The sequence below is a fragment of the Balaenoptera borealis genome (genome assembly GCF_965194805.1).
Source record: "Balaenoptera borealis genome assembly, chromosome: 3".
Lineage (NCBI taxonomy): Eukaryota > Metazoa > Chordata > Mammalia > Artiodactyla > Balaenopteridae > Balaenoptera > Balaenoptera borealis.
The window spans coordinates 120,991,773-121,000,202 of NC_138866.1; the positions used below are offsets into that span (position 1 = coordinate 120,991,773).

An 8,430-nucleotide genomic window follows, 5' to 3' on the forward strand; every position below is an offset into this window, starting at 1 on the left:
GCCAAAGCAAATGCTACTCTTACCTGTGGTGATGCAAATGACCACTGCAGCTCAGGGAGATTAAGAAGGTGATGAAAGCAACCTGGTAGACTTTCTGCAAAGAATTCTCAGAAGGCAAAGGAAAGCACTTTTTCCCTTAAGTGTTTAAGATCCAGGAAAGAGTCAGCTGGGAGCAAGTCGATAATTTTAATAGGTTTAAATATGATTCTGCACCATAGGAGGGTTGTGGGGTGGGGTAACCTCCCTCCTGTAATTGCTGTATACGGAAACCAGTGCTAGACCAAGCTCCTTGGCCTCGGTGCCACATCTGCATTCTGCACCAGGATGAAGGTGGGGGGCTTCTATTTCTGATTGAACACTGGTGGTCAAGCATTGCCCATGACAGTCCAAGAGAGATGAACATTTAGGAGAAGCTCAAAAATTCTTACCTGCCACTTACTCCTATTTAGAAGCACTGGTTAGGAGACCCTTACTTACCCTAGCCATCATTCATATGTAGAACATGCTATGGACAGAGAGAGAACCTAAAAACTGGGCACGCTTCTCTTCCTGCCTTACGTTACTGCCAGGAGGTCATTCTTAGATAGAAAATTTCAACTTCCCCTTGGAGACAAATGTCCTCGAGGGTGCTGAAATCATAAAAAAATCCATTTAGAGTGGAATTCAGGGTGTTGAAAAAAAAAGAAGCCTGGCTCTCTAAAACAGTTAACTAGCGTCAACTGATTGACAGGGAGGTCTGGGGAGAGTCTGAACTAGCCAGGGTTTGTTTCAACCACATGCAGACACCCCAAAATTAGGAAGCTAATTTCTAAGTAAACTGGGAGACTGCTGTATATTCTCGAGATTAACAGGTAGGTACCCCAAAGCCTCATCTTCTTCTAGCCCCAAGGCATGACCTTTTAACTATGAGTCTACCTGAGTCAGGCTCCTGCAAGTACAAGTACCAAATGCCCAGCCCAGTCCATGCCTACAAACTTCTGCAGAGCTTTGTGGCCATTTGGGTAATTCTGCTTTTACAAGGAAAGGAGCAAGGGGGCAGGAGAAGGAGGCGTGCAAGGGAAAAAAATCGTTAAATAAAAGAAAAATCACTGGGTTAATGTTCCCCATTTTCACATAGACAAGGTTTTCTTTTTCCCTTTCCAGAAGCAGGTTCTCTAATTCAACAGTGCCAACTGCAGCAGCCTCTAACTCTACTCTAAGTCCTCTTCATAGGCATCTTCTGAGTTGCTATAAAGAACACACAAGTAACTTGCTATTTTCCATAGAAGTATATAGATTCAAGGCCCATGTCAGATTACCTCCTGTGTTATTACCAATATCCTCATAAATGTAATTTACTATTTTTATTTACTCTCTCTAAATCAATCAGTTCTTTAAGCCTGAACTGGCTCTAGGGACTCCTACTGAGTCCTTGACAAGAAGGTGTAAAACCCAGAAGATCTTTCCATTAAATGGAGAATGCTTCCTCAACTATAATAAGGACAGATGTGGGCTAGAACTCTTTCTGGCCAGAAGCACTGGCTCTGTGGTGGCTTCTCCCTCCCTCTCCTTCCCACCATACAAGAAGCAAGACACTATCCAGAAAGAGGTGGCCACAAAAGCTCCTGTGTCTGATGTCTTACTTGTACCTGCTACTACAGATGAAGGGAAGGATTCTGAGCCAACTGCTCAGCTCACTGTTACCACACAGAGGAACAGGGTTGGAACTTCGTTTCCTTTTTTAAGACACAAGAAAGGCCAGTGTGAATGGCTTCCAAACTATTTCTGGGGTTGCCAGCCTCTGGAATGATAGTGTGGCAGTGACTGCTGTGCCAACAGTCAGTCATCAGAGTCAAACTATCTGTCAACAGATCCAACTCTGACTTTGAAACAGCATGATGGGGTTTTAAAAAATACTTTGCAGCTTAGAGTCACCTGGCTCCTAACAGCAAGACATAAGGAGGAAATCTCAGGCTGCCGCTTTTAAGAGAATAGGAGACTAGCTGGGCAGGACCAGTGAGGAGTATACTGCTGCAGTGGAGGGCTGTTATCAGAGAAGCACATGCTACTGTTTTAGAAAAGAAAAAGAGCTAGAACTATGGAAATATCCAAGCTTACATGCCACCCAACAACCAAAACACATCACCACACCACACTCATGGCAACATTCCCATCACAGAACAGGATGACACTAAGTCACAGTGAGGGAAGAGGCTGGGCAGACACAAACTTAAAACCATAGAGGTGAAGGCAGCTACTCAGAGAGCTTCAAACAGTTGAACAGAAGAAATAAAAAGTAGTTAGACTGGGGAGAGAAATAAAAATAGAAAGGCACCAGAGAATAAATCAGCAAAAGGATAGCAGAAAACCTACTACAAAATTAAAGTAGAGGGAAAGAAACAATTCAACACTATCCTGGTTTGACTGCTTGGTTTTGTGAGTTTTAAGTGTTTTTTTTTTTTTTTCTTGTTGTTAGCCTCCCCAGTTCTCCCTCCCCACCTCTTCCCAATGCAGATGATTTTGGACAATCACAAATTTCCCCAAGTTCTTTGTTCCTGAGGAGAAAGACACAGAGAAGGGTTGGGGGATAAGGGAGGTAAAGAGGACAGCAAAGAAGAAAAAAAAAAGTTGCCACAAATATTTTCATACACTACAACCAGAAGGATCGTGGGTTTGAAAAAACGAAGACAAGGGGTGGGGTGAGTGATCATACTGGGGAAGAGGGAAAGGAAGCAGAAGGGAAGGGTCATCGGGCCACCTCTAGTGACTACAGTACTACTACTGTAGGGTGCTGGACTCACTCTGAAGGACGCTTATGGTGGCCTGGGCTCGAATCCATGTTATGGAAGGGTTTTGCCTCAAGTCATTCCTCTTGGGGTCGTTGCTGGCCCTGCACTCGTAAGTCCCAGAGTCCTCCAAGGTGAGCCGGGTTATTCTCAGCACACTCACGCCGTTTGACCCGTAGGCGGTGTTTACGGTGACACGGCGCTTCCGAGCACCGTCCCACAGCTGTCTGAAAGACTCTGCCCGGTTGACTTCTGCGTACCACCACTGGATCTCTGGCGTGGGGCTCCCGACCACGTCACAGTACAGCTCAAAGGCGTCCCCAGTGAGCTTAGTTTCTGACATGGGCGACTTGACAAACCCAGCTAGAGGGAGGGGGAGCAGGAATGCAGTGACAGGCCAATCAGAAAAAAAAAAGAATCAACAGGTGTTAATAGTAATTTAAAGAAAAGAAAAGAAAAGAAAAAAGCAAATGAGCTGCAAAGAACAAAAAGGATTCATTTTTAAACTATAAAGAGACAGTAAACAGCATTTCATACAAGCTTTTAGAAGAAGAACCACCCTGGGAAGCTTATGAAGCAAAGGCAGGCTAATTACAAGCTGGGGCAGCCCAGGTGCTGGCCAGGCAGAAGCAAGCCCACTGGAAAGCGTTTTAGCAATGGGCCCAGCCAGCAGGAATGAGAAAGCCTCGGGTCTCAGGGAAATCTCTTTCCTTAGAGCACAAACCATTACCTTTCCAAACTCAGGCAAGTGATGAAAGATAACCGGAAGTGGCAATAGGTTATATGCAAGTCAGGATCTCTCTTTTGGATGGGTGAACATTTCGTTAGACATGCAATGTCTTTTATGGGTCACAACAAGAAGTGTTAACTGATCTACTGACACCTTCTTTTGGGAGTCAGAATCCAAATTTCAACTGAAAGGCTAGCAAATTTCTCTCTCATGCAGGATCCTATCCTGAATTCAGGTTAGACTTTCCCCACATCCTCTTCTTCCCTGGGCCCATGGCAAACAACCCAAATGTCTGTGAAGCAGCCTCGACCTGAATGCAGACCCTCAGGCACAGGAGAGCAAGACAGTCTGTACTTCAGAGTAAGAAATACTATGGGGGTCAGCTCAGGAGTAGAACCAACAGTAACAGTTACTCAACTCATTGCCAGTGTCTGGAGGGACTATGCCCTCCATAATCCCATAAATTTATACAACTAAAAAAATCTCCTGAAAAGTCTTAAAAATAACCATGGGATAAAAACAAAAACAAAAACAAAACAAAACAAAAAAATAACCATGGCATTTGACAGGCTCTCTTCACATAATTTAGTTGCCTGGCTCCTAGAGGCCAGATCAAAAAGAATGAGAACTGTACAATGATGAATGAAACTAAACTCTATGGTGAAGGCTAGGCCTCAACAACATTCCCAGGCACTGCCCAGGAACTAAAAGTTGATGACTACTTCCAACGGCCCATAATTTGCTTGAGGTTACACTTCCATAAGACAAGGTGGCAATGGCAAAAAGAGAGTAAAAAAAAATCCAGACTTACTGGAAGAACTTGGAGAGGGGTCCATATCACAGTGCAAGCATACTCTCTCTCATCCATTTACTCCACCACCAAGGGTTCATTCAGCATTTTTACCAATTCAGGCTAAGGTAATTCAGTATCTAAAGTACAGGTGAGAAGCTAAAAGAGGGTACTCTGAGTCACTCTTGGGACCAAGCCAGATCCTCTGCAATGAGCAGAGTGGGGCCAGTATCTACCAACATCAGGTGGAGAATATTTCACAGGAGAGGTATGAATTCAATGGAAGTTTTCCTACAGACCAAAAGCCAAGGATATAATGGGGCTGGCTGAAAATGCAGGTTGCTAAGTGGAAATTTTTCTGTTTATATCCATAGAAGTATTTGCCTTTGGAGATAAACTCTACACCAGGGACCTCAGAACTCTAAGGGAGGTACTACACTTACTCAAGTAGAGGTCAAGAACTCCAAATTCATACTAGTCTTTCAATTCATAAAAGATTCAGAGTCTGGGAAGGACAGGAAACAGTAATTAACAGCCTTAGATTAATTGTTCTGCCTTCAAATGCCACTCTAAACTACCTTTTGAGATGCAACATCAGTTCCTTGAAAGGAACTAGCTATGAGAGGCCCCAAGAAGCCAAAAAGATATCATTCTCAGATGCAGGGGAAGTTTTAGAATTCCAGAAGGGAGACACCAAGCCCCTGCAAGAAAAGCTGAGCTCACTCCCAGATAGAGGGGTACCCAAGAAGCTATGTTTTAGTCTCACAAACTGCCACCTGCCCACCTGTCAAAGTCAATGCCAACTAATATACAGAGAGAAGGAAGCTGGTTTTGTTCATTTTACTACTGGTTCAATCACTAAAGAAAACTGGTTATCAGTAAATCCCTAGAGAGCAGTAAAAAGTATTACTCTGTTTTAATCATATTCTTATCGTTAAGTGGAAATCACAAATGCTTATTCTCACATTCTCTGTGAACTGGGGGAGTTTATGTCCTCTCAAATGCTGTGATTATGTGCTTGATAATGCTCTAGAAATATGTTGCTAGTGGATTTGTTCTGTATTTTTTCTCCCTTCTTCTGAATTGCACTTCAAAACAAGCTTAGATTTAAGTCTGTTCATCCAATCTACTAACTACGCTAACGTAAAAGGAATGCCTGCAAATATGTCCAGAACCACCAAGAACCCATCCGATTCCAATATAATCACAAATCCCAACACACCACAATTCAAAGGTAGCTGAGAAACAGTCTGAACACAATTCCCCACTGCAGAGAACCAAGAAAGTCACTCAAACTGACACTGCAACCCCTGGACAAGACACTCCAAAGGAAGGAGGAATGCTGATCTGATTTAGTTCAGTTTTCTACTTGCATACAGGACAAGAGGACCAAGTTGAAAATGTCCTTTGAATTAGTAAATTAAATGATATATATTTAAGCAACTTATCTAAAAACAAAAGTAAAAATCCCTTAAACACTAACAACAGACATCTGTGCTCTCTTTGACAGCTATTACTAGTATTACTTATCATTAGACATGTATATCAACAGGTAACATTTTCTAAGTATGTGTTATGTGTTAGATGATGTGCTAAGCACTTTTACATGATCTCATTTAATCCTCACAACATGACATAGGTGCCATTATAATCCCCTTAAAGATGTGGAAACTAAGGCCCAAAAAAGTTGAGTACTTTCCCCACAGTTATAAGCTAACAGTGAAAGAGTCTGGACTGGAATACAGGTGTGTCCAAAGCCAAAGCATGGTCTCCTAACACTTTCCACAATTGCAGTCAATGTGCCTCACTGGGCCAGGAAAGTTTTTTGTAGTTAAAGTTACAGATATTTTTGTCACCACTTAAATGTAATTAATTAATTAATTAATAATTTCAGGCTATGAAAATTCAGGACCCCTCCACTGGAATGTGCAGCACACTACAATCACTAACTCCTTAAAATTATAATTCTATTAAAGAATGGAGATAGAACAGCACAGAATCAAAGAGGTCCTAAAGCAATTCTGTTTGTGCGTGTGTGTGTGTGTGTGCTGGGGAAGGGGGAAAGAAGAGTGAGAAAACAAAAGATGGTTCAGAAGCAAGACTTCCCCATAGTTCTGATGATTCCACCACTCTTCTCTTGAAAAGCCTGGCTTCATAGGAAAGAGTTTAAAAAAGACATTACAGGCAATTCTCTGGTGGTGTGGTCAGTGGCCAAATTAATAAAGGGCAGCACCTGAAATTTTTATAAAACAGTTTACAAAGCGCTTTCACACATATCACATCTCACTTCGTTCACATAATTTCACAAGGCTCATAGGGCAAGTACAGAGACAGGTTCATGATTTGATCAAGATCACTTAGGTAGCTAATGCTGAGTGGAGCTGGAATCAAAACACAGGTCTTCAGCTCTTAGTCTATGGTTCTTTCCAATAAACCACACTGCCTCTAAACAAACCAAGTAGGGGATTCCTTGATAGCTGAACACTCATCAAAAATCATGAAAACAGATCTATTTCTCCTCCTAGCAGTAGGGAAAAGGAAAAAAAAAAAAAAACACCCTCTCTACACAGTACTGTGGCAAGGGAAAGTTTATTAGCAACCATCTACCTGATTATCATCCAAAATTAGCTCCAATTCAGGAGAAGAGAAGAACCAGCTCGCAGCAGCAGCAGCAGCAGCAGCAGGAGGCAGGCAGCTCAGAGCCTGACTCACTGCCCTGCCTTTCATTACCAAGGGCTTTCAAATATGTGCCCTCAACATGAGAGCACACACTGCCTAAAGTTGGGAGACCAGCAAAAGCATCTGTTTGATCTCCAGGTCAAAGCTCATCCAGTATTTTGGAAAGAGCCTAATTTCAGAAAAACAACCTCCCACCCCTTCTCCACCATCATCTCCACCCACTGTAATTTGTAACTGGGCTCAGATCTCAAACAGGTTTGACAAAGTACTAATATCACTGCATTCAGTTCAACAACGATAAAGAGGTGAGCCAAAGACTGGTCACTGGCTTTGTGGGACGGAGGAACTAGAAGCTGAGGGTGGAGTAGGGTGGCAGGCATAGTATAAAAAATGAAGACAGTAAATCCAGGAAAACCATAAAGTAAAACAGCATAACTGGGAATGGGGGATGGGAAGTGAAGATGACAGCTGGGGCTAGCAGCAGAGAAAAGGAGGAGCTCTCTGGCAGGAAAAACTGGATGTGTAGATATGTAGCAGAGAGTGAGAAGAAAAAGGGAACACAGAAGAGCAAGTTGAGCCCAATCCCAAGAAAACTGCTTTTACATATGCCCTAAGGTAGCAAAAAAGCTAACCTAGCCCCACACATGAGGGATCATCGATGATTTTTTATAACGGAAATTCTCATTTACCTCCAGGGCAATCAGTGACCAGATTATAAAACTCACTTATCTCGCTCTCTCAGCTGACTACTGCCAAGGCCAGGCCTTTAAATTTAGCCTTCTTTTGTCACCTTTTATTTTTTTTAAAAACAGCTGTTCCCTTCAAGCCCCTCTCTACTACTAACTCCCTGTGGGTGGCTCATGCTGTTCTTCCCTTCATGCTTCATAATAAAGAGGAAATGACAGCCAAGGACACAAGAGCTTTCTCTCCCCCTCCCTCACTCACTCATATCATGCACCTCAAAAAGAAAGACTCTGAGCAAGACAAACTGATATCTAACTGCAGTTATAGGTATGGTATTTCAAACCTAAGTGACTACGACACAGCCTGACTGTCCTTACTGTTTATTTTATTAATTCTTTTTTTATGAAATAAACTTCTTTATTTATTTTTTGGCTGTGTTGGGTTTTCGTTTCTGGGCACAGGCTTCCTCTAGTTGCGGCGAGCGGGAGGGCTACTCTTCGTCACGGTGCGCGGGCTTCTCATTGCAGTGGCTTCTCTTGTTGCGGAGCACGGGCTCCAGGCGCGTGGGCTTCAGCAGTTGTGGCACACGGGCTCAGTAGTTGTGGCTCATGGGCTCTAGAGCACAGGCTCAGCAGTTGTGGTGCACGGGCCCAGCTGCTCCACGGCACGTGGGATCTTCCCGGACCAGGGCTCGAACCCGTGTCCCCTGCATTCGCAGGTGGATTCTTAACCACTGCACCACCAGGGAAGTCCCCTTACTGTTGATTTTAACCACTTATCAC

At 43.3% G+C, this 8,430-nt stretch overlaps 1 protein-coding gene across 3 annotated transcripts in view; it reads right to left on the reverse strand.

The window, feature by feature from the left end:
* NPTN (neuroplastin) overlaps positions 1–8,430 on the reverse strand; it is a 66,838-nt gene that overhangs the window by 30,920 nt on the left and 27,488 nt on the right. The gene's annotated exons all lie outside the window — the stretch shown is intronic.